This window comes from Mobula birostris, chromosome 4 (assembly GCF_030028105.1).
Source record: "Mobula birostris isolate sMobBir1 chromosome 4, sMobBir1.hap1, whole genome shotgun sequence".
Classification (NCBI taxonomy): Eukaryota; Metazoa; Chordata; class Chondrichthyes; order Myliobatiformes; family Myliobatidae; genus Mobula; species Mobula birostris.
The window spans coordinates 134,457,947-134,485,049 of record NC_092373.1 but is presented as its reverse complement, the minus strand read 5'-3'; positions in this window follow the sequence as shown (position 1 = coordinate 134,485,049).

Genomic DNA, 27,103 nt, shown 5'->3' with positions numbered 1-27,103 from the left:
AACTGTCCAAGTCCTTCTGCAGATTCCCTGCTTCCTCAATACTACCTGCCTCTCCACCTATCTTTGCATTGTTTGTAAATGTGGCCACAAAGCCATCAATTCTGTCATCCAAATCATAAACATATAATGTGAAAGGAAGCAGTCCCAACATCGACACCTGCAGAACACCACTAGTCAGCGGCAGCCAACCAGAAGAAACCCCCTTTTATTCCCACTCACTGCCTCCCATCAGTCAGCCAATCTCCCATCTATGCTTGTACCTTTCGTGTAATATGATGGGTTCTTATCTTGCTAAGCAGCCTCCTGTGCAGCAGCTGGTCAAAGGCCTTCTGAAAATCCAAATAAACATCCACTGACTCTCCTTTGTCTATTCTGCCTATTACTTCCTCAAAGATTTCCAACAGATCTCTCAGGCAAAATTCCCCTTAAGAAAACCATGCTGACTTTGGCCTATTTTATCATATGCCCCCAAGCAACCTGAAACCTCAACCTGAAAAATAGACTCCAACATCTTCCCAATCACTGAAGTCAGGTTAACTGGCCTATAATTTCCTTTCTTCTGCCCCCCTCCTTTCATATATTTGCAATTTTCCAATCCTCCGGAACCATTCCAGAATCGAGTGATGTTTGAACAATCACTACTAATGCCTCCACAATCACTTCTGCTACCTCTTTCAGAACTTGGGGTGTATTCCATCTGGTCATGGTAATTTATCTACTTTCAGACCTTTTACCATCCCAAGCATCTTTTCCTTGGTAGTTGCAACTACACTCTCTTCTGACCCCTGAAACTCACACATTTCTAGTAAACTGTTGGTGTCTTCCACAGTGAAGGCTGGCGCTAAATACTTAAGTTTGCCACCATTTATTTGTTTCCCCATTACTATATCTCCGACATTGTTCTCCAGCAGTCTGATATCCATTCTCACCTCTATTTTACTCTATATATCTGAAAAAAAAACCTTTTGCATTCTCTTTTATATTATTTGCTAGCTTATGTTCGTATTCCACCTTTTTCTCCTTATGGCTTTTTAGTTGCCTTCTGTTGTTTTTTTTAAAAGCTTCCCAATCCTGTAACTTCTCACTAATTCTTGCTACATTATATGCCTTCTCTTTTGCTTTTATGCTATCTTTGATTTCCCTTGTCAGCCACGGTTACCTCATCCTCCCTTTAGAATACTTCTTTTTTGGGAAGTATCTATCCTGTGGCTTGAATTGCTCCCAGAAACTCCAGCCATTTCTGTCCTGCTGCCATCCCTGATAGCATCCCCTTTTAATTAACTTTGGTCAGCTCCTCTCTCATGCCTTTGTAATTACTCCACTCTAATACTGACAAATCTGACCTTAGTTATTCCCTCTCAAGCTGCAGAGTGATTTCTATCACATCATGATCACTGTTTTTTAGGGGTTCCTTTACCTTAAGCTCCCTAATCAAATCAGGTTCATTACACAACTCCCAATCCAGATTGCCCTTTCCCTATAAGTCTATCACAAGCTGCTCTAAAAACCCATCTTGTTGGCATTCTACAAATTCCCTCCCTTGGGATCCAGCACAAAATGAATTTTCCCATCTACCTGTATATTGAAATCCCCCATAACTATCATAACATTGCCCTTTTGACATGTGTTTTCTATCTCCTGATATAATATGAGCACCACATCCTGGCTACTGTATGGAGGCTTGTATAAAACTCCCATCAGGGTCTTTTTACCTTTGCAGTTTCTTAACTCTACCCACAAGGATTCTACATCTTCTGATCCTATGTCACCCCTTTCTAAGGATTTGATTTCATTTTTTACCAACAGAAACACCCCACTCTCCCTGCCTACCCTTTGATGCAATGTGTATTCTTGGATGTTAATCTCCCAGCTATAATCTTCTTTCAGCCACGATTCAGTATGATGCCCACATCATACCTGCCAACCTCTAAATCGAATTTGCCCCCATGTTACACTTCAACTCATCTCACTTATTGCAATTTTGCCCTATTAACTGTCTGACTTTCCCCACAGTCTCACTACACACTGCAGATAGTTGTATACCGACTGGCCCATGCTGAGCCCTATCACTTTGGTCCCATCTCCCTGCCAAATTAGTTTAGACCCTCTCCAACAGCTCTAGCAAACCTACCCTCAAGGATATTGGTGTGCCTTGAGTTCAGGTGTAACCCGTACTTTATGTACAGATCATACTTTCCCTTAAGGAGACCATAATGATCCAGAAATCTGAAACCGTGTCCCCCGCACCAGCTCCTCAGCCACACATTCACCTGCCAAATCATCCTGTTTTTATCCTCACTGGCACATGGCACAGGTAGCAATCCAGAGATTACTATCCTTGACATCCTGCTTTTAAGCTTTCTATGTAACTCCCTGTACCCTCTCTTCAGGACGTCAACCCTTTTCCTACTTGTGTCATTGGTACAAACATGTACCACGACTTCTGGCGGTTCACCCTCCCCCTTTAGAACGCTGGGGACCTGATCCAAGACATCCCTACATCCCTGACCCTGGCACCTGGGAGGCAACATAGAGATGAGTCTCTTTCGTGTCCACAGATTCTGATGTCTGCTCCTCTGACTATATCACTACTGCACTCCTCTTCTCTTGCCTCGTGCCCCTCCCACTTCCCCTTTGAGCTACAGATCCAGACTCAGTTCAGAGACCCAATCACTGCAGCTTCTCCCTGGTAAGTGCCCCCCCCCCCAACAGTGTCCAAAGTAGTATACTTATTATTGGGGAGAACGGCCTCAGGGGTGTTCTATTTCCTTTCCCTCTCCGAACAGTCACCCAGCTACCTGCCTCCTCAACTCTGTATACATCTCTGATCTATCATCTCCTCATTCCCCTGTATGAGCCAACGCTTATCCAGTTGCAGCTCTCATTCCTTAACAGTCTCTAAGGAGTTGAGGCTTGATGCACTTTGCGCAGATGCAGATATCAGGGCGAATGGAGGGTCTCCCTGTGTTGCCTGTGCTCTCACAGGAAGAACGTACCACTACACTGCAACCACTCTCAATGCACTAGCATTTTTGATGTTTTTGATTCAAAGTTCTTTCGGAAGTCAATAAAGAGGCATGGTTTCACCCTGTTGCTTCACAATCTTTTTATTAAGCACTAATAGAACAAAGGGGATTGGAAACAGGGTGAAGCAGAGGTCTAGTAGGTGAAGGAAGGAAGAAGTAAAGATGGCAGGCCAACATGTTCAGCCCTTCTTATAACATAGATAAGAGTTGCCCAATCAGATAGCCCTATTCAAATAACGTGAGACAGAGAAGCTCCGAGAATGATAAAATGAACTGTAACCACTAGAGGACACCCTGAACATTTGCATGTATATAGGTAATCACATAAAATACAAGCAGGGATAAGTTAAGCTGCAAAGAAAATACCAGTTATTCAGTTTAATCCAACACTGTACTAATAGACAAAGAAAGTGAAAAAAAAACTTACTAGAAACTTACTTAGAGCCTCCACCTCCAAGAGAATGTCTACTTGTCATTTTGAAAAAAAAGAATTTCCACATCTACCATCTGGGGTCAGCTGGTGCTCCCGATCTGGCCTCCTCTACTGTACATTGGTACGACCTGACATGGATTTGGGGACCACTTTGTTGAGCAACTTCTCTCTATCCACAAATATCAGGATTTTCCAGAGGCCAACCATTTTAATTCCAATCTCAATTTCCCCCTTCCCTCCTTCAATTCCCCACTCTGAACCTCCTCTTATCTCTTCTCCTCACATGCCTATCACCTCACCTCCTCCTTCCCTTTCTCCTATGGTCCACTCTCCTCTATCGGATTTCACCTTCTGCAGCCCTTTACCTTTTCCAGCTATCACCTTCCAGCTTCTTTGTTCACCCACCTGGTTTCATCTACAATCTTCTAGCTTGTACTCTTTCCCCTCCTCCCTCACCTTTTTATTCTGGCATTTTCCCCCTTCCTTTCCATTCTTGATGAAGGGTTTTGGCCCAGAAAATCCACAGTATAATAGCAAAATATCAAAGAACCTGGCAGAGAGATGAAGAAGTAAATGTGCAAGTGTGGTTGTGTGTCCACATATGGGAGTGTCTCCAAGAGAAAGACCTTCCACATCTACCAGGCTCTCTCTTTTCTCCAATGATTTAGTTACAGTCACAATATTATTCATGGTAACAAATTCAAACCAAGGAGACATCTCCAGGTTGAAGAGTCAAATAAAGGGACAGAAATCAGAGGCTTCTGTTAGCACCAGTGGAAAGGAGGAATGGATCCACACCAATTGCCACGACAGTGCTCAACAACAGGGAAGGCAGTGAGTTGTTAGTACAACAGTGAGCACCATGACAGGATGTCTAAGAGCATGGATCTGCATGTGCTTGAATAACTCTACAATGTATCACCACTGGGGATAGCACCAAATGGGGCCCCACCTCCTCCCATAATTGTGCCATTCAGCATGTGACAAAACTGAAGGGAAACAAGATGCAGTTCAACAAGTTTCAACATTGCTTCTCTTGTGTTGTCATTATATTTTGTACTTCTTAATTTTTAAAAAATAGATTTTATTCGTGATAAAAAAATACAGAGGAAGAAACAGTGCTGACCACTAGAGGGAGTTGATAACAACAAAATCAGAGCATCTCTTAAAGGAACCTCTTCCATCAAGGATGACTACATCTCTTCCTCCTTAAAGTGGAGGAGAGCATACATATATTAGCTGACATTTTGGATTGGGACACATCATCAGGAATAGAAAGCAAGAGGAGAGACAGCCAACATAAAAAGGTGGGGGGAATGGAAGAGCTGGCAGGTGATAGGTAGATCCAGGAGAGGAGGGGTGATAGGCTGGGGAGGAAAGGGGAAGAGTGGGAATGATGTAAGAAGCTGGGAGGTGAATGGTGGAAATGACAATGTTCTCTAACCTCCAGTAACCATTGTCCTCTGCAGCCCCCATCTACCTTATTTCCTTATCCCACTAGACCCCATCACCACATTTCTTTCCCCTCTCCCATACTTTCAATCCGTCCATCACCCACCAATTCCTACCACCATTTATCTGTGTTCACTTTATTTCATGGTGCACTCCTCTCTCCTATCAGATTTCAGTTTTTTTAGTCCTTTGTCACTCCACCTATCACCTCCCAGCTTCTTTTTATTTATGAAACATCAAGGCCTAGCATTAGGTGCACACGGAGACCCTGAATAAGTGGTGGACGGAGCAGAACAGCTCACAAACTACACATTTGTCCTCTGTACCTACCTTCAGCAGAAGCTGAGGCTTGCTGCTGAAGAAAAACGCACTCGTCGGAAAAACAGCACCAAGACAACACTGGAGGGCAGTGCCTTCAAGTGCAGTTGCTGCAGCCGAGACTGTCACTCCCGAGTGGGCCTCTACAGCCACAACAGACGCTGCTCTAACACAGACTGAAGCAAGACTTTCCAGGCGCAGATCCATGGTCTCGCGAGACTAACGGATGCCACCACCACCTACCTTCCCCTCTGTGGGAGACTCCACATTGGCCTTAGTAGCTGCTTTTGAGGTCTTGAGGAACTGCAAGAAAAACGTTAACAATTCAATCTCACTGGTGGTTTATTTGCTTGTTGTGAAGAGCACAATTCAGTTTGCACCCAAACATCACTAGTAAATGCTAACTAACTTCACTACATCAATTTTAGTAACGAGTTGGGAAACTTGTGAAAAGGAAACAACACTTGCACCTGTGATCATCCTGCTTAATCTGCTTTACCTCCTTCTCAAAGCTAATTATCATAGCAGCACCATTCAGTGCATGCAGACACTGAATATGAAACAATAGCTCAGCAGTTTTCCTCTTCTGCTTCAGTATGCAACACTGTTTTATTTTGTGCTACCTCCATCCACCAGGGGGTAATAATATGAGAATTACAACAGCTTCCAAACAGTCTCTCCCCAGAATGATTGCCACCTTACTGAGCAGCAAATTTTGAAAAGGGTGTGAAATTCAAACATCACGCTTCACAGCAGGAGACTGAAGGTCCTCTTACGGATTTTACCAATGCTACGCATTTGCAATGGGGCTCCAAAACATATTTTCTCAGAGAGTAAAATCAAAATTACGACAGAATAATCTCAGCAGAATTCTATTTTACATAGCAATAAGAGATTGTAACACCTTCAAGTGAAAAGTTAAAACAGCGTAACAACCACAAAATGCTGGAGGAACACAGCAAGTCAGGAAGTATCTATGAAGAGGAATAAACAGCCAACATTTCAGGCCAAGACCCTTCATCAGGAAGGGAGAAGAAACCAGAATAAGAAGGTGGGGGTGGGGAAAGAGTACAAACTAGGAAGTGATGTGGTAAAACCAGGTGAAGGGGGAAGGATAGGAGGGTGGGGGGAAAGGAGACAAAGGGAGAAGCTTTGAGGTGATAGGTCAGAAAGGAAGAGGACTGAAGAAGAAGGAATCTGATAGGAGAGGAGAGTGGAAACTAGGAGAAAGGGAAGGAGGATGGGAACTAGACGGAGGTGATTGGCAAGTGAGAAGAAGAGAAGGGATAAAAGGTGAACCAGAATGGGTAATGGAAGAGGGGGGGGGGTAGGGGAGAGAACTTACCAGAAGTTGGAGAAATCAATATTTATGCCATTAGGTTGGAGTCTACTCAGATGGAATATGAGGTGGTGCTCCCCCAGCTTGTCAATGGCTTCATCATGGCAGAAGAGGAGGCTATGGACCAACATGTTGGATTTGAAATGGGAATAACCAACAGAATTAAAATGTTTGGCTACTTGGAAATCCTGCTTGCTGTGTACAGAGTGAAGGTGTGTAAGAAAGTGGTTCCCCAAACTACGTCAGATCTCACCAATGTAGAGGAGGCCGCACCAGGAGCACTGGATACAATAGATAACAGTCCAGCACTTTGAGTGCGTTCCTCAATATCTCCAGCATCTTGCAGAATCACTTGTGTTTATGATTAACTCCACTTGTACCTGTTTCCTGGTGAATCGACTAACTAGATGTGCAGCCGAAGTCTAAACTATAAAAAATGTTTTGGTTGTGATTGGGTTTGGGGTTCAGGTGAGAGGAAACATCAGATCTGGACTTAATGAGATCTTGGGATTGCACTTGTATGCACAGATGTGCATAGTTAGCCGTTTGTGATCCGGGATGGACTGTACTGCATTTGAGTTTGACTGAGATGGCAAGTAGCTTGACAGAGCCTAATTCCCCTCTCTTGCAAGTGGTTGTATAACCATCATTTCTGCTCTGGAGATAACAGATGTTTCTCAGCTCTTTATCTGGTTATAGTTCCATCACAAACAAACTACCAGCTCAGATAACAGCTGCCGTGCAGGCATAGACGGCAGCCATTCTACATTCTACCTGCACTATGCAGATCTGTAATGAGTCTGGAGGGTATTTTAATTGTGCAATCTGGGCTGCAGCAGTTTGGAGTGTGATTATCTACCTGGCCTTGAGAGATCCCCTGACACAGAGAAGCTAGAAATTCCTGTCTCCTGTCCATGGCATCACCATTCCCCTCTCAAAACTGCCTCTCAGACTGCATACACATTATTTTCAAACACTTCATTTGGCAGAGGGATTCAGAATAAAGACAACCCATTAAAGATAAGAGCTACAGATGGGCATTCATCATGGGTAAAGTGTATTAGTGAAAGGGAACAGCTACCAGTAGCTGCAGGCACAGAAAGAGGGACTGCATTATAAGCAATAGGCTATCAAAATCTGCCAACAAGGAGATCACAAGAGAATATTTAGGGTGCTTTATAAAATAAGGTGCTGTAGCTCTGATCTTGTGCAATATATCAAGGTGAACACAAACAGAGTAAATGGTGGGTTGACTGACTAGACAGCAATGGATTACCCTGTTTGTCAAGTCTTTGTCTCTCAAATATTAAATCCAGAATTGAACCACCGGTTGTTTTTTTTCCCCTACATTCAGTGACTGAGATCTGGAACGTTTGTAAGCTCCATGTGCCAGAAGCTCAGGGAAATACTTCAAAAAATTTATAAATTGCACCTTGTTCAATAGCACATAACGTCCTTAAATTAACAGTCTCTTAGGTGGCATTTAATTGAGTCAACAGGATGAAACTCCTGATTTCTAGTTTCTTCATATCGGAAATATTCTCCTGTCCCTAATATATTCCACAGAACACTGACATTACACGCACACACACACACACGCCCGCATGCACACGCACGAGAAGGCAAACAGATATGCTATCGCTTAAACCCTCTTTCTGAACACTCAGTTCTCAACCTCCACCACTTAATCTGTCAATCCCCCCTCCTTCTGACCCCCTCCCCATTCCCCTAATCTTCAGGTGCAAGTTGCTTGGTCTCTCCCAGGATGAAGTCCCAAACTCATCTGGATTGTCAGTTTGCCCTCCCCCAAGGTTCAGCTTTTAACCATGTTAACCCTCTACCATAGTCCCAGCAACTCCCCACCCAGGGGCTATGACCTACAGCAATAACTCTCAAACTTTCTAATACAATTTAGAAAACCCATTGGCAACCCAACCAATTCCATTTTGTGTCAGCATATCACTCACTGGTAGGTCCCAGCAAGCTTGCACTGGCCAGGTGGGGGATGTTTCATTCCACAGGAACAGGAGGGTCTTCCTAAGCCAATAGCAATATTTTGGGGGCAACCATGCAAACAGATCTGACGTTGCTACTTTGGCTCTATAATTTACCATTAAATTCATTGCAAGTTGCATTGTCATGTCAGTTATAGTATTATTCATGCTAAATAATCACTAGCCTATGTCTTACAAACTACTCCACAAGCACAATCATTGAAACGTGCAAGCCTTCTAGGAACGTTTCACATTCATGAGGTAAGTAAATTGGCTTAAGCTGGCAAAGAAAATTAGCAAGATGACTGTATCATTTTCATAATAAATTTATTGAACTAACCCACCAACTATGTGGTGCTCCATCTTTGTCAATATCAGCTCACATTCAACATCTTGGGGCAGAGAAATTCACAGAGTAATTTCCTGCAGAATTCCGATTTTACATTGAAAGGCAAGACTGCAGTGTCAGTTTTCAATGTAACAATGGGTTGAAGTAATATCTATAATTTGGTAGTAAAATTATAGTACTGAATAGACGCCACTTGAAAAAGTGACATTTCATATGGAAAAAAAGACTTCCTGGAAACTTAAATATTAAAAAGGGTTTGCTGTGGAGTAAATAACAAACGGAGGTAAGTGGCATAGAAGAGCTGATGTCTTGCCCACGGGGGAACCTTGACTCAGACCATGAGAGGCCTGCATCGGGCATTTTCATGCCTTACAAGGCCCAGATTGGAAGTCTATGTGGGGTGCCACTCCTTGCTCAGACTAGAGCAATGTGTCTCCAGAGATAGAAACAGAAAGATCAAGAGCGGGGGGTGGGGGGTGGGCGGGGAAGGTATCAAAAATGGACCAGGTAAATTTGGGGCAGGGTGAAAATTGGAGGCAAAGCTGATGAACTTAATGAGCATAGCTTGAATAGTACAGAAAGCAACACCAATGCAGCCACTAACATAGTGTAGAAGTTGGGGAGCAATACCAGTTCCATGTTGCCAACAAAAAGGCAGACATAACTGGGACCCGTGCGAGTACCCATGGCTACACCAAATGGAGGAGAGTGGTGGTGGAGGGGAACAGGTTGCACCTGCTTCTAGAAAGAAGCAGAGAGCTTTAAGGCCCTCCTAACAGGGGATGGAGATGCATAGGGACCGGTCTTGGTGAAAATGAGACAATCGGGGCCAGAGAATTTGAAGTCATTGAAAAGATTCAGAACATGTGAAGTGTCACAGATGTAAGCAGGAGGGGACTGAACCAGGGGGATAAAACAGAGTCAAGAACAAGTCGAAACAATGGGTCTACCTGGACAGGCAGATTTGTGCATCTTGGGCAGGAGGTAAAAACAGGAGGTGTTGGGTAAGGGAACTATGAGGTTGGTGGCAGTGGATGGGAGATCCCCAGAGTTAATAAGGTCAGTGATAGTGCAGGAGACAATGGCCTGGTGCTCCTAAGTGGGGTCTTGTTCAAGAGGTTAAGTAAGAGGAGGTGTCTGAGAGTTGGCGCTGGGCCTCAGCAAGGAAGAGATCAATCCATTAGACTACTAAAGCACCCCCTTTATCTGTGGGTTTGATGGTGAGGTTGGGATTAGTCCAGAGAGTGTGAAGAGCCGTGTGTTCAGAGGGATTGAAGTTTGAATTGGAGAGAGAAGTGTTAAAGTTGAGACAGTTGATGCCTCATCGGCAATTAGCAATGAAAAGATGCAGATCAAGCAGAAGACCAGGACGGGATGTCCAGGAAAAGGAGGAGGGTTGAGGACGGGAGAAGAGGTCATCGGTTTGGGCTGGAGAGTCCTTGCCAAAGAAGTAGGCATGGAGACGAAGGCATTGGAAGAAGTGCTCAGCATCATAGTGGGTGCGGAACTCACTGAGGTGTGGGCGTAGGGGGACAAAGGAGAGGCCCTTACTGAGAATAGAACATTCTGCCTCAGAGGTCAGAGGGAATTGCGAAGACTTACATGGATGAGAGTTGGGATCAGAGGGAAGAACAGGGTTGGTAGTGGCTGAGGAGCGGAGGGTTGGGGTTTTCCACTAATGATTGAATCTAGTTTATCTTCTTCAACAATTCCTACAATCCTTCCTATCTTCTCTAATAAGTCCCTGATCTATGAGTTGACCCTTCCAATCTCCATCAGCCTTAATCTGTCTCTCAACTCTCCTTCAGGTCATCTCTTCTTCCCCTGTTTCCCAATTAATGCCTGTTGCTGAAAGCCTAAAATTCTGTCAATTTTTGTAGATTTCAAAGCAACAACAATCATAACCACCTATTTCTTCAACTCCAAAACCACCTTCCCTGTCACTGCTTGTGTCTTATCTCCAAATTAATATTCTGTTCCAAGTTTAATTGATACCAATGGTATGAGGGCACCAGGTTAATGAATTGACAGTCAAAGCATGCATAGAAGGCATTGAGCTCATCTGGAAGCAAAGCTCTGTTACTAATATTGCTTGATTTCACTTTATAAGTTGTGATAGTATTTAAGTCCAGCCACAGTTGTCAAGCATCCTTTATTGATTCAAGTTTAGTCCAGAATTGCCACTTCGCCTGTGAGATAGCTATTTGAAGATTGTACCTGGTTCTCTTGGAACTTTCTTGGTTGCCAGACTTGAATGCCTCTGATCTGGCCCTCAGCAGATTGCACATCCCATGGTTCATCCAGGGCTTCTGGCTGGTGAAGACTCTGAATGATTTTGTGGGGATACACTCATCTACAACTGTTTTAATATAGTCCGTGACAACTATGGTGTATTCATTTAGATCACTAGATGAGTCCTTAAACATGGCCCAGTCCACCAATTAGAAGCAATCCCTGAGCCGCTTCCCTGCCTCCTGTGACCACCTCTTTGTTGTCCTCATCTCTGGAGTTTTGCTCTTTAGCCTCTGCCTGTATGCAGGTTGGAGATGGACAACCAAGTGATCAGATTTCCCAAAGTGCGGTCTGGGCATGGAGCGGTATGCATTCCTTATCTTAGTATAGCAGTGACTAGTGTGTAAGGGACCTCTGGTGCTACGGGTTATATGCTGATGGTAATTGGGCAGGAATTTCTTCAAACAGGGCTGAATGAAATTCCCGACTTTGATTTGAAATGCTTCTGAACCAGAGAGGATAATTTCACTCAACTTTACTTGCCCCATCACTGAACTGTTCCCACAACCTATGGACTCACTTTCAAACACTCTTCATCTCACGTCCAAAATAATTACCTTATTTATTGATTCTTATTATCATTTCTTTCTTTTTGTATTTTCACAGTTTATTGTCTTTTGCACACTGGTTGTCCGCCCCATTAGTGCAGCCTTTCGTTAATTCTATCATGGTTGTTGGATTTGAGTTTGCTTGGAAGGAAATGATCTGAGGGTTGTATATGGTGACATATACCTTCTTTGATAATAAATTTACTTTGAACTTTGAAAGTAATTAAGCAATGAATGATAATTTTTCACCAACCTCATAGTAGAGCATTCCACCTTGAGAAAAATCGAGTGGCACCCATATGGAGCCACTCATGGGGATAGAAAAATCTCCTGTCTGTTCATTACCATTATCCTTTTGAAGAACATGTGGCCATAAGGAAAGTTTCTTCTCGAGAAATATCAGACTTGCTGAGTCTTAACTGTTTTCAACTGAACAAGCCACTGTAACTTAGAATTTCAATACTTGATTGATTATTGTTACGTTGTTCAAAATGTCCTCTGTGTCACGATAAATACTGCAATAATAATTAATTCACAGAAAATGTTAACTTTTTACCAATTAAATCCCTTTATGAGTAACCACTTATAACACACAGATCAACTGAAGTAAATTACTTTTATACATCAAACAGCTCACTGTTTTGGGATACTGATCTAAATTCAATCAATTATGGCATAGAGCTTTCCATATTTTTACTTTGAATTAATACATTTTTCCCCAAAGTGAAATATAGTCTCAAAGTAAAACCTTGTCAATAATTGATCATATTTTTGTAAGCCTAAATAAATTACTGATATTAATGTTTAGGTCCTATCTTCCTTGTGCACAAATTCTTACTCTCTTTTGAGCACCTTCGTAACACTCAGTTTACTCAATGTGGAAATGAAAGATCCAAAATGTCTTTCCTGGTGTGAAAAATAGCAAAACAGTTGAAGATGTTTCCTTGATTTTGCAATGATTTTTTTCAGACAGTAGCTGATCTTTTTGGCCATAATCCCTGATCCATTGTTCTTTTCAGAACGTTCTTGGCTGCATGACTCTCACAATAATTATCAGTGAGTTAAAGAAGCCAAGTTCCACTTTTGATTATTATACACTAACCAGTGTTGGAGAGGATGTGCGGATGTTGGGTGAGGTTAACAAAGGCAGGACTCAGCTGTTAATATCCTGATGATTGAAAAGCCTCTTTGCATACAATGGCAAGGCTCACCTTTGAATAATATCCTCTCATAGATGTAGCAATGGATAATAAGTCTGTGAATAAGAGATTATTAGCAGTCTTCATATTTTGGAAAAGTGAGAAAACTGGATAGAGAAGGAATAACAAAGCTGAGAATATCTGCAGATGATAGAAATCCAAAGCAACGCACACAAAATGCTGGAGAAACTCAGCAGGTCAGGCAGCACCTATGGAAAAGAGTAAACAGTCGATGTTTTGGGCCGAGACCCTTTATCTGGACTGTAAAATAAAGAGAAGTCAGAGCAAGAAGGTGGGGAGAGGGGAGGAAAAAGTACAAGGTGGTAGGTGATGGCTGACCCAGGAGAGGAGGAGGGGGTGAGGAAGAACAAGGTGGTAGGTGATGGGTGACCCAGGAGAGGAGGAGGGGGTGAAGAAGAACAAAGTGGTAGGTGATGGGTGACCCAGGAGAGGGGGAGGGGAGGAAAAAGCACAAGGCGGTAGGTGATGGGTGATTCAGGAGAGGGGGAGGGGAGGAAAAAGCACAAGGCGGTAGGTGATGGGTGACCCAGGAGAGGAGGAGAGGGTGAAGAAGAACAAGGTGGTAGGTGATGGGTGACCCAGGAGAGGGGGAGGGGGTGAAGAAGAACAAAGTGGTAGGTGATGGGTGACCCAGGAGAGGGGGAGGGGGTGAAGAAGAACAAGGTGGTAGGTAATGAGTGACCCAGGAGAGGGGGAGGGGATGAAGAAGAACAAAGTGGTAGGTGATGGGTGACCCAGGAGAGGAGGAGGGGGTGAAGAAGAACCAAGTGGTAGGTAATGAGTGACCCAGGAGAGGGGGAGGGGATGAAGAAGAACAAAGTGGTAGGTGATGGGTGACCCAGGAGAGGGGGAGGGGAGGAAAAAGCACAAGGCGGTAGGTGATGGGTGACCCAGAAGAGGGGGAGGGGAGGAAAAAGCACAAGGTGGTAGGTGATGGGTGATTCAGGAGAGGGGGAGGGGGTGAAGAAGAACAAGGTGGTAGGTGATGGGTGACCCAGGAGAGGAGGAGAGGGTGAAGAAGAACAAGGTGGTAGGTGATGGGTGACCCAGGAGAGGGGGAGGGGGTGAAGAAGAACAAAGTGGTAGGTGATGGGTGACCCAGGAGAGGGGGAGGGGGTGAAGAAGAACAAGGTGGTAGGTAATGAGTGACCCAGGAGAGGAGGAGGGGGTGAAGAAGAACAAAGTGGTTGGTGATGGGTGACCCAGGAGAGGGGGAGGGGAGGAAAAAGCACAATGCGGTAGGTGATGGGTGATTCAGGAGAGGGGGAGGGGGTGAAGAAGAACAAGGTGGTAGGTGATGGGTGACCCAGGAGAGGAGGAGAGGGTGAAGAAGAACAAGGTGGTAGGTGATGGCTGACCCAGGAGAGGGGGAGGGGGTGAAGAAGAACAAAGTGGTAGGTGATGGGTGACCCAGGAGAGGGGGAGGGGGTGAAGAAGAACAAGGTGGTAGGTGATGGGTGACCCAGGAGAGGGGGAGGGGGTGAAGAAGAACAAGGTGGTAGGTAATGAGTGACCCAGGAGAGGAGGAGGGGGTGAAGAAGAACAATGTGGTAGGTGATGGGTGACCCAGGAGAGGGGGAGGGGAGGAAAAAGCACAATGCGGTAGGTGATGGGTGATTCAGGAGAGGGGGAGGGGGTGAAGAAGAACAAGGTGGTAGGTGATGGGTGACCCAGGAGAGGAGGAGAGGGTGAAGAAGAACAAGGTGGTAGGTGATGGGTGAACCAGGAGAGGGGGAGGGGGTGAAGAAGAACAAAGTGGTCGGTGATGGGTGACCCAGGAGAGGGGGAGGGGGTGAAGAAGAACAAGGTGGTAGGTGATGGGTGACCCAGGAGAGGGGGAGGGGGTGAAGAAGAACAAGGTGGTAGGTGATGGGTGACCCAGGAGAGGGGGAGGGGGTGAAGAAGAACAAGGTGGTAGGTGATGGGTGACCCAGGAGAAGGGGAGGGGTGAAGTAAGAAGCTGGGAAGCTAATTGGTGAAAGAGATAAAGGGCTGGAGAAGGGGGAATCTGACTGGAGAGAACAGAAGATCACAGAAGAAAAGGAAGGGGGAGGAGCACTAGAGGGAGGTGATGGATAGGTATGAAGATACGGTGAGAGAGGGAAATAGGAATGGGGAATAGTGAAGGGGGGGGAATGCAATTACCATAAGCTTGAGCAATTGATGTTCATGCCATCAGGTTGGAGGCTACCCAGACGGAATATAAGGTGTTGCTCCTCCAACCTGAGTGTGGCCTCATCACAGAAGAAGAGGAGGTCACGGACTGACATGTTGGAATGGGAATGGGAAGTAGAATTGAAATGGGTTGCCTCTGGGAGATCCTGGCTTTTCAATTGAAATTTGAAAAGCGAGTTACCCCAGTGACCACCCATTTCAATTCTCTTCCCATTCCGACACATTTATTATAAAAGCACATTTATTATTAAAGAATATATAATATTCTGAGATGCAACAGGATTTGGGAGTCCTCGCACAGGATACTGAGATGCAACGGGACTTGGGAGTCCTCGTACAGGACACCCTTAAGGTTAACCTCCAGGTTGAGTCGGTAGCGAAGAAGGCGAATGCAATGTTGGCATTCATTTCTAGAGGAATAGAGTATAGGAGCAGGGATGTGATATTGAGGCTCTATAAGGTGCTGGTGAGATCTCACTTGGAGTACTGTGGGCAGTTTTGGTCTCCTTATTTAAGAAAGGATGTGCTGACGTTCGAGAGGGTACGGAGAAGATTCACTAGAATGATTCCGGGAATGAGAGGGTTAACATATGAGGAACGTTTGTCCGCTCTTGGACTGTATTCCTTGGAGTTCAGAAGAATGAGGGGAGAGCTCATAGAAACATTTTGAATGTTGAAAGGCATCGACAGAGTGGATGTGGCAAAGTTGTTTCCCATGATGGGGGAGCCTAGTACGAGAGGGCATGACTTAAGGATTGAAGAGTGCCCATTCAGAACAGAAATGCGAAGAAATTTTTTTAGTCAGAGGGTGGTGAATCTATGGAATTTGTTGCTACGGGCAGCAGTGGAGGCCAAGTCATTGGGTGTATTTAAGGCAGAGATTGATCGGTATCTGAGTAGCCAGGGCATCAAAAGTTATGGTGAGAAGGCAGGGGAGTGGGACTAAATGGGAGAATGGATCAGCTCATGATAAGATGGTGGAGCAGGCTTGATGGGCCGAATGGCCAACTTTTCCTCCTTTGTCTTATGGTCTTATTTATAGACCTTGAGATTTGTCTGCTTACAGGCAGTCACAAAGCAAGAAACCCAAATGACCCAATTGAAAAAAAGAAAGACCACTGTGCAGAGACAGAGACAAAAAAGCTCAAATCATGCAAACAACAGAAGGAAGCCGACAGCATTTCAAACCAGACTGAGTCCCCAGATCCACTCCCAGAGCAGCCAGAGCAGGCCCAAGCCTCAGTCACAGTTCATCACACCAGTGGGGCTAAACCACACAGCAGCCGGATCAGTTCACCGCTCTGTGCGGCAGAGAGAGGAACAAACATTTGTGGGAGGGCGAACAAGATCAGCCCGAAGCTCACCTCAGGTCCTGACACTCAGGGTTCCAGTCTGTCTGGGCCGAAGCTTAAATTGTCCAAACACTGGGTAGTGACTCACTCTAGGACCTGGACCCCAGTCCTCCTCTTTCATATTATTGGCTAGCTTATCAATCTTTTCTCTCTTTATGGCTTTTTCAGTCGCCTTCTGGTGGTCTTTAAAAGCTTCCCAATCCTCTAACTTCCCACTAATTTTTGCTGTATTATGTACCTTTTCTTTTGCTTTTATACAGTCTTTGACTTCCCTTGTCAGCCACTGTTGCCTCATCCTCCCTTTACAATACTTCTTCATCTTCGTGATGTATCTATCCAGCACCTTCTGAATTGCCCCTAGAAACTCCAGCCATTTCTGTTCTGCTGTCATCCCTCTTATTGTTTCCTTTCAATCAGCTTTGGCCAGCTCTCCTCTCTTGCCTCTGTAATTCCCTTTGTTGTTTTACAATTTCAATGATGACGAGGAACCTATGTGGGAAAGCTTTTAAAGTGGAAAAGCCGTTGCATTGGGGCAGTTCCACTCTCTTGACTGCAGAAGCCCTATTCCAGTGGTACAAGTTACTGGAGACGTGATGTCTCCTGTGCCTCGCTATGCCCTTCACTCTCCACGAGCGCTGCAACACCCCAGTCTACCGGAATTAACTTTGCATGCTCGGATACTGATACCACTGACTTTACCATCTCCCTCTCAAACTGCAGGGTGAATTCTGTCATATTACAATCACTGCTTCCTTTACCTTAAGCCTTGTAATTAAATCTGTCCTTTTACACAACACCCAATCTAGAATTGCCTTTCTCCTGGTGGACTCAACCCCAAGCTGCTCTAAAAAGTCATCTCATAGGCATTCTACAAATTCTCCCTCTTGAGATCAAGCACCAACCCGATTTTCGCAATCTACCTAGGAATTTGCCCCCATTTAGTTTGAGAATCAGAGGTGGAAAGGGACAGTAACTTTAAATTCCTGGGTGTCACTATCTCAGAGGACCTGTCCTAGACCCATCATATAAATATTATCGCGAAGAAAGCATGACAGTACCTCTACTTCCTCAGGAGTCTGCGGAGGTTCGGTATGTCATCGAAAATCTTGGCAAACTTCTATAGATGTGTGGTGGAAAGTGTGCTGACTGGCTGCATTACAGCTTGGTGTGGGGACACCAATGCCTTTGAGTGGAAAATTCGGCCCAGTATATCACGGGTAAAACCCTCCCAACCATTGAGCACATATACATGAAGCATTGCTGTAGAAAAGCAGCATCCATCATCAAAGATCCTCACCACCCAGGACATGCTCTTTTCTCGCTGCAGCCATCAGGTAGAAGGTACAGATGCCTCAGTACTCAAGAGCAGGTTCAAGAACAGTTATTACCTCTCAACCATCAGGTTCTTGAACAAAGGGGACAGCTACACTCATTTAAGGACTCTTTTACCGTGTTATTTCATGCTCCTTATTTATTGCTATTTATTTATATCTGTATTTGCAGCTTGTTTACAGTTTGCAGCTCCTGTTCTATAGATTTGCTAAGTATGCCCACAGAAAAAGAAGCTTAGGTTGTATGTGGCGACAAGTATGTATTCTGATAATAAATTTTACTTTGAACTTTGATTTTGGTTGAATCTCTTCATCAGGTCTGGAAAGAAGGAAGATACCCAGTTTAAAAGGTTGGGGGAAAGGCAGGTGGATCTAGTTGAGGGGGTGTTAATAGGCAAGAGAAGGAGAGGGAGAGTGGGAATAATATAAAAAACTGGGAGGTTGTAGGTAGAAGTGATAAGGGGCTGAAGAAGATAGAATCTGATAGGAGAGGGCAATGGACCATGAAATAAAGGGAAGATGAAGAGGATTCAGAGAGAGGAATGTATGAGTGACGGACAGACCAAAAGAGGTGGGAGGAGAAAGAGATGTGATGCTGGGGCCAATGGGCCAAGGAAGAAAAGGAGACAGACAGGAGTAGTTATCAGAAGTTAGAGAAATTGATGTTCATGCTATCAGGTTGGAGAAAACCAAGGCAGAATATGAGGTGCTGTTCCCCTAATCTGTGTCAAGCCTCAGTCTGGCAGTAGAGAAGACTGAAGATGGGCATGTCTACATGGGACAGTCATGTCCTTATTCATGACCTTAAATTAACACCCAGCACTGTTATATATACACAATGAAAAGCAAGGGATCTAATATTGAATCCTGTCAAACTCCACTGCTGGAATTTTCGCTTCAGATTGATTTACACTTTTTCCTGCACCAAAACTCTTGTCGGCAATTACCGTCTAACATTTCCCCACAGACAAATTTTAATCCAATTGTTTGGCTTTCCCCTGGATCAGTCTATCCTTGCTTCTTTTTTGAAAGCCCACAAAATGTCAGCAACCTTCCAGTCCTTAAGCCACCATTTCCAACCCACTTTTTGCTAAATCAGATCTTGGCCTGATAAAATTGGCTTTTATTCCTAGTCTAGAACATGTACTCCTGATTTGCATCTGCCTCACCAGTTACCAAAATTCCTGTCAGTATATATCCTTTCCTTTCTCCCACTGAGGCATTTTTTTAATCCAACTTACTCCTAGGATTGAAAAGAAAGGAGCTTTGACTTCCTTGACCATTCCACAATGTAGGATTGTCAAAACAAAGCAAAATTCCACGATGAGCTAGGCTGATTGATATTTCTTGATACTTCTCCAAAGATTCAATTAAGCTAGTCAGAAATCACCTTCTGAAACAAATCTATGCTGGCTGTCCTTGATTAAGATGTATCTCTCAATGGTAACTTGTTCCATCCTATAGAATCGTTTTCAACACCGACTGCTTAAGCTACCCCATTCTTCTTTTGGGAAGTGAAAGCCATGACTGATTTTCAGTGAAGTCAGATCAAGCACAGTGAAATCAACTATTTTCTAATGTGGAACATCAATGTAAAATCTGGTCGATACTTCTTTACATCAACCAGTTAAATCTCAACAAGTTATGATCACTGCTTAAAAAATTGTTACTCCGGGATCAGATGCTGTACAAAAAAAAACATGAAAGATAAAGAACACAATAATAATAATAAAATACTATAAGTATAAATACATAAGATAGCTTACATACGTAAATTGATTGTATGTCCATAAAGTGACATTAGGCACAGGAGTGACTGTACATAAGGTGAATGACAGGAAAATAATGAAGTAGTGGTGGTTGGGGGTGTGGAGGTGTTCTTCAGCTTTACTGCTTGGGAAAAGTAACCGTTTTTGAGTCTCAAACAAGAGAAATTGTGCAGATGCTGGAAATCCGATAACACACACAAAATGTTGGAGGAACTCAGCAGGGATGGCAGCATCTATGGATAAGAGTACAGTCAGCGTTTCGGGCCTTTTTCCCTCCAGTCCTGCCGAAGGGTCTCAGCCCGAAACGCTGACTGCACTCTTTTCCATAGATGCTGCCTGGCCTGGTGAGTTCCTCCAGCATTTTGTGTGTATTGTTCTTGAGTCTAGTGGTCCTGGCATGGATGCTACATAGCCTCCTCCTGGATGGGAGTAGGACAAACCATCCATGAGCAGGGTGGGAGGGTGGGATCCTGGCCCTTTTGCGCACCTTCCTGTATACATGTCTTTGATGGAGGGTAGGCTGGCACCGGTGCTGCACTGGGCAGTTTTGGTTATCCATTGCAGAGCCTTCCTGTGTGCCGCAGTGCAGTTTCCATACCTCTTCAGGATGCTCTTTACAGTACGGATGTGCAAAATCCAGCTCTCTTCAGCCACCTCGGAATGCAGAGGCATTCTGGGAACATGAGAAGTTGTGTGCGACATGCATTCCCAGGAACTTGAAACCGTTTGCAGCTTACACAGTTGTGCAACTTTGGTAAAGGGGAGTGGGAGTGATAGGAGTTCTTCTAAAGTCGATAACCATCTCCTTTGTCTTGTTAACATCAAGGAAGAAGTTATTTGCCTTGAGATCTTCCACCTCCTCTCTGTAGGCCAGCTCATCATTGTTGGCAATAAGCCCCACCAGTGTATTGTCACTGAAGTTGACTCAGATGTTTGGCCGTGTACAGCAATGGGCTGAACACACAGGCCTGGGCGGCACTCGGGTTGCGGTTCATGGGAGAGGAAGGAGTAGTTGTTCATCCTGACCTCTGAGGTCTGTTGGTTAGGAAGTTCAACGCACACAGAGTTGCACAGTGGTGTAGTTAGACTGACGAGGAGGAGTTTGTTCACCAAGGTCAGTAGGACAATAGTGTTGAATGCTGAACTGAACTCCACAAACAACATCCTGACCTAAGTGTTATTGTTTTCTGGGTGTGTCAGGGCCAGGTGCATGACAGATGCTATTGCATCTGTTGTAGAGTGGTTCGGTCGCTAAGTATATTAGTGAGTGTCATGTTGGGCTTGAAGCATTTTAAAAACTCATCATTTTTATGCAGCTTACATTGTTATAGTCTCCTTTTAAGATGGCTTAAGATACAACTACTTACTGGTTTAAGCGACAACTTCCTGGTGGCCGATGAAACAAAAAAAAGCAACTAAATACTTTGTTATTTACATATTTTTCTGGTAAAAGATCACTGCGAACAGTTGCCTGTCAGAGTTGAGAGGAATCACCTGTACGATCTGGCATTTTTGTAGTGTGAGTAGAGTCTCACTGGGACAGGACAGATGCAGCATGTCCAGGCTGGAGTTGCCGGAGCGGACTTGGGAGGCAAGTAGGCGTGGTGGAGCCAAGGCGAGGAAGGATCCGAGGTTTGTTTGATTTAAGAGGGGAGCCAAATTGGAAAGGTCGGGTGTTGGCCTTATCAAGGCGATGGAGCCTGAGCCCGAGGGTGAGTAATGATTTAAGTGCCGAGCCAGATTGAAATGGTCGGGCTGTCGAGGTTGGAGGCGAGAGACGGGCCAGTTCGGTTCGGTGCTCTGTGGAATTTGCTCGATTCTGTACTGGACTGAGGCTTACCGAATGCGCTTCTGTGGAGTCCTGAACTGGCTGCAGTGATGCCTGATGTTGTGAACTTCAACTCTGAATGGTGTTTTCTTGCTTTATTGTCTGCACGATTTGGTTTCTTTTCTCTCTCTCTCTCTCTCTCTGCCATTGGGTGTTTGATGGTCTTTTGTTTCTAATGGGTTCTGTTGGGGTTCTAAGCATGCATACTTTGATAATAAATGTACTTTAAACTTGAACTTCAGTTTTAGGACTGTGTTTCATATGTTACAGTAGCAGGTGACATCTGCCCTGCAAGATGGGGTTAGCTCGTTCACAATTGCTAACTGCTTCTGCCCTATCACGCTACTTATCATGCTTGCTTCCCCCACATATTCTTGTCACATTGCCTGGATATCTCCAGGACAGTCCCAACTCTTTAAAATGTGTGTTCTGTGATATTATGAGGAGACAAGGAGGAGGATTTTGGCTAAAGGTAGAAATGAAAAGCCCAAGCAGACTGGGTTAGAATGCTGGCTCAACCAATATTGGGCACAAACTAATGGAGACCTCCAGGACCACTTGAACCAGGGGCCTGACTGAGCTGAGGACTGGGGCCAGATATCCAGATACTATGTTGGGGCCAGGTGTGATTCTTTATCCGAGTCCAAATCCAAATTCATGTTCAAGCTCTAAATCCCACTGAATACTATTGGTAGTCACTCCGAAAGAGATACTATACCATGTGTGTGGGTGTCACTGTATGAAACTGGGATTTAGGGCTGATGGCACAATTCTTTCACTGTTTAATACTGCAGAACATCGCTGGCCAGAGTGAAGAAGGGTGGAGTGAATGGATCAATAAGGGGATAGTACGAAGACAGCAGAATGGCCATGAGTAGATCAGCAAGGGCTATTGTATTTCTGTTTTTTGGGATTTTGTATTGTATGGTTAAACAAAGCATACATCTCATGAATTCCTGAAAGTGGAATGAATTTGAAATATTGCCTTCCCAGCAAAAATTGTCCGGCACTAAATTAGGGCTTTTGAAATTCTTTACTGTAATATCGTTGTAAGTTATTCACTTCTCATGAATTTGCTACCAAATATTCGTGGTATTCAGGAGTCTAGAGACACATTGAGCACAATAATTGCCATATTTATACTCTACATTCAATTTACGCGGTCTCATTTGTTTAACTGCTTAGCAAATTATCCTACTTCGTAGCTATATTTTTTCTCCAAATTTGCTCCACCTCGCCCATTTCACTTCCCAAAATATAATATGCATAAAACCTGCAGCGTTAACCACTTTCCAGTCATACTCACATATCTTTCTGTGAAGTAGTTACTGTAGTTGCCTTCATTTATGAACCTCTCACCGAGAACTACAATTGGGCATTGTCAAAGACCATTGAATTTTCCACTGCCCTTGCGCTCCATTCCCATTTTCTACTGACTTATTCTAGGACTTTCTCCTTTTGTTCACCTTTTCCATCCCTTTCCACCCTGCATCCCTCCACCTGTAGAACAATAAGAGATTAGAACAGAAATAGGCCATTCCGCCCAGTGGGTTTTCTCCTCCATTCAATCATGGTTGACTTAATATCCCTCTCAATCCCATTCTCCTGCCTTCTCCCCATAACCTTTGACGTCCTTAATAATCACCCTCTGTTTTAAATATACCCAATAACAACCTCCACAGCCATTTGTGGCAATAAATTCCACAGATTCACCACCTCTCTAGCTAAAGAAATCCCTCTTTATTTCTGTTCTAAAGTGATTTCCTTCTAATCTGAGGTTGTATCCTGTGGTGCTAAACTTTCCCACTAGTGTAAGCATCCTCTCTATGTCCATTCCTTTCAATATTCAGTAGGTTTCAATGCGATTCTCTCTCATTCTTCTAAACTCTAGTGAGTACAGGCCCAGAAAAATCAAACACTTTCATCTTAACCCTTTCATTCCCGGAATCATTCTCACAAACCTTCCCTGAACCGTCTCCAATTACAGGACATCCTTCCTTATATAAGGGGCCCAAAACTGTGCTCCAAGTGCAGTCTGCCCAGTGCCTTATAAAGCCTCAGCATCATATCCTTGCTTCTATATATTCTAGTTCTCTGGAAATGAACGTAAACTTTGCATTTGCTCAACAAGCAAGTTAAACTTCAGAGAATCCTGTACTAGGACTCTCAAGCCCCTTTGCACCTCTGATTTCTGAACTGGCTCCCCGTTTAGAAAATAGTCTATGCCTTTATTCCTTCTACCAAAGAGCATGACCATACACTTCCGTATATTGGTATTCCATCTATCACTTCTTTGCCTATTTTCCTAATCTGTCCAATACTTTATACTTTATTGTCGCCAAACAATTGATACTAGAACATACAATCATCACAGCAATATTTGATTCTGCGCTTTGCGCTCCCTGGAGTACAAATTGATAGTAAATGTTAAAAATTTAAATTATAAATCATAAATAGAAAATAGAAAAATGGAAAGTAAGGTAGTGAAAAAAAACCGAGAGGCAGGTCCGGATATTTGGAGGGTACATCCCAGATCCGGGTCAGGATCCGTTCAGCAGTCTTATCACAGTTGGAAAGAAGCTGTTCCCAAATCTGGCCATACGAGTCTTCAAGCTCCTGAACCTTCTCCCGGAGGGAAGAGGGACGAAAAGTGTGTTGGCTGGGTGGGTCGTGTCCTTAATTATCCTAGCAGCACTGCTCCGACAGTGTGCAGTGTAAAGTGAGTCCAAGGACGTAAGATTGGTTTGTCATTCTCCTGTTACCAAGCCTCATTACCTTCCCCCATCTGGTTCCATTCAGCTATCAGGCGATCCCTATGCACCTGGGTTTCTTCTCCTTTGGTTTACCTTTCTTATACCCTCTCAAACCTAGTTTCATTTGCCTCATCCATCTGCTATATGGTTCCACCATTCACCTACCAGCTTCTGCCTCTCCCCTCCCCCACCTGGCTCCATTTGCCTTTATTATTTTCCCCTCATCTGTTTTCACCTCCTACCTACCAGCCTCTGACACAACAGTCCACCTCCACCTCCTAGCTCCATCTGCCCATCAGCCCACTCATCTGGTTCCACCTATCACCACCAGCCTCTGTCTCATCCCTCCCTTTTATTTCTATAGATTGGCTATCTTCTCTCTTCACTCTCAGTCCCGATGCAGGGTCCTGACCCGAATCTTCCCCTCACCTCCAAGGGTACAACTCAACCTGCCCAGCTCAATACAATAGAATTTATAAAGAACTATATATATGACCAGCCAAAGGCTGACAAACAACCAACATGCAAAAGTAGACAAACTGCACAAATAAAAAAATAACACTGGGAACATGGGTTGTAAAGAGTCTTTGAAAGTGAGTCCGTAGGTTGTAGAATCAGTTCAGAGTGATTTAAGTTATCCACACCGGTGCTAGATGGTTGTGGAATGATAACTTCCTGAACCTGGTGGTGTGGGATCTAATGATTCTATACCCCCTGGCCGACGGTAAGAGGAGGACACAGGCTAGCTGGTGGGATTCTTTGATGGTGAACCTTCTTCTCGCTGTGCTCCATGTAAATATATTCAGTGGTGGGGAGGGCTTTGCTTGTGACACACTGAGCTGTGCCCACCACTTTCTGCAGCCTTTTCCATTTGTCGACGGTGGGGTCTTTGATGATGAATGCTGCTTTCCTGTTACAGTACTTACCACAGACGTGCTAAATGGTGGGGAGGGCTTTATCTGTGATGGACTGGACTGTATCCACTAGCTTCTGTTGGCTTTTCCGTTCAAGGGCATTGGTGTTTCCATACCATGAATGGATGCAACCAGTTAGGATACTCTCCACTGTCCATCTACAGAAGTTCGTCAAAATTTTTGGTGACATGCTAAATCTACACAAACCTCTAAGAAAGCAGAGGTAATGTTGTGCCTTCTTTGTGATGACACCCATGTGCTGGTCCCAGGACAGATCCTCTTAACACCAAGGACTTTAAAGCTACTGTGTCTTTCCACGTTGGCTCCCCAATGAGGACTGGCTCATGGACCACTGGCTTCTTCCTCCTGTAATAATCAGCTTGTTGGTTTTAGAAATCACATTTCTATGTATTTTGTCTTTTTAATACAAACTCTATTTATATTTGCATTTAGTTTTCTTATTTAGTGACATTATCCATAACTTTGCTTGAACCATCGCCATTGTGGACATGAACCAAGGTGGGCCAACAATACCAAGACCTTATTATTCTTATCCTGATTTCCAAAACATTCCACACACTCTCCCCTTTGTATATCTTAATATTTTCCAGCCCAACAACACTCAGAGATTGCTAATTTTGGCATCCTGAATCTCCTCAATTTTCACCTACCTACCACAGGCAAATGAGCTTTCAGCAGTTTAGGTCAAAGTTCTAAAGTGCTCTCCTAAACATAAAACATCACAGGCTCTTTACAAATTTTAAAAAATTTATTTTATTAAATGAATATGACATTTATTAAAAACTGTCCCATTAACAAAACTTTTCCTCAGCTGCATTATTATCGTCCTATATATGGTTTAGTGTCAAATGTTCTTTGTCAATGTTTACCCTAGACATTTTGGAAGATTTTACAGATGAAGGATAACGTCAGGAAATGTGAATTTATTTACTTAAATGGGAAGGATAAGAAAAATCACCTTTAAAAAAATGATGATAAACAAATATTGACGTTCATTGTGAAAGCTAACAAGCAGATATAACAAGTATTCAAAACTTGAATAGTCTTTTTCCTTTTACTATATTGTGAAAAGGTTGGAGTACAAGACTGCTTTTTCTATAAGTTGTGCGTTAGTGAGATTTCACCAAGACTTTCAACTTTGGTCACCAAAACCATGATGGGTATGTTTACATTGAGAACAGCATTAAACAGACAAAATTAGATTTATTCTTTCATGTGAAAGAACTGAATAAAATTGCTCAAGTTCATTTGAAGCTGGAAGAATGAAACAATTCTGAAAGGAATAGACAGGTAGATGTTGGAAAACAATTTCCTATAACTGTAGAGTTCAAAACCAGGTTGACTTTTTTCTCAGGATAAGGAGTGAGCCATTTAGGACTAAAATATGGAAAAAGGAAATTCAGGTATTTGGGTACTGAGTGATAATGCGGATGAAATACAAAGTTCACCATAACTTTAGTACTGTATGATGAAGATTTGCAGAGCCACATGGCCCAATGCTCTTAATTTGCATTTTCTTATACTGATGTAGAGTGCTCTCTCAAATTAATTACCACATGAAGAGTTCAGCTGGTAATAGACCACACAAGGTAGTAGTAAAATATAAATTTTTATTAAGCCATGTGTGTTCATTCAAAACTTTCTATTTATAACTGTAACCTAGTAACATTTCTGATAACACATCAAGAATCCAAGCAGGCAAGAAGGAAAGTGAAAATTTCTATTAATGTAGCGTCACTGCCATAGTAAAAAAAAAAGAAGCATTTCACAAAAGCATCAACAAACAAAACTGTCTCCGAGTCATATCTAACCACTACTCTCCTCTGTCTGGCGGAACTAGCCCTCACTCTCAATAATTTCTCCTTTGGCTCCCCCCACTTCCTTCAAACCTCAAGTGTAGCCGTGGATACTTGCATGGCTCCCAGCTATGACTGCCATTTTGTCTGCTACAAGGAAAAGTCCATGTTCGAAGTCTAACCGGTATAGCTC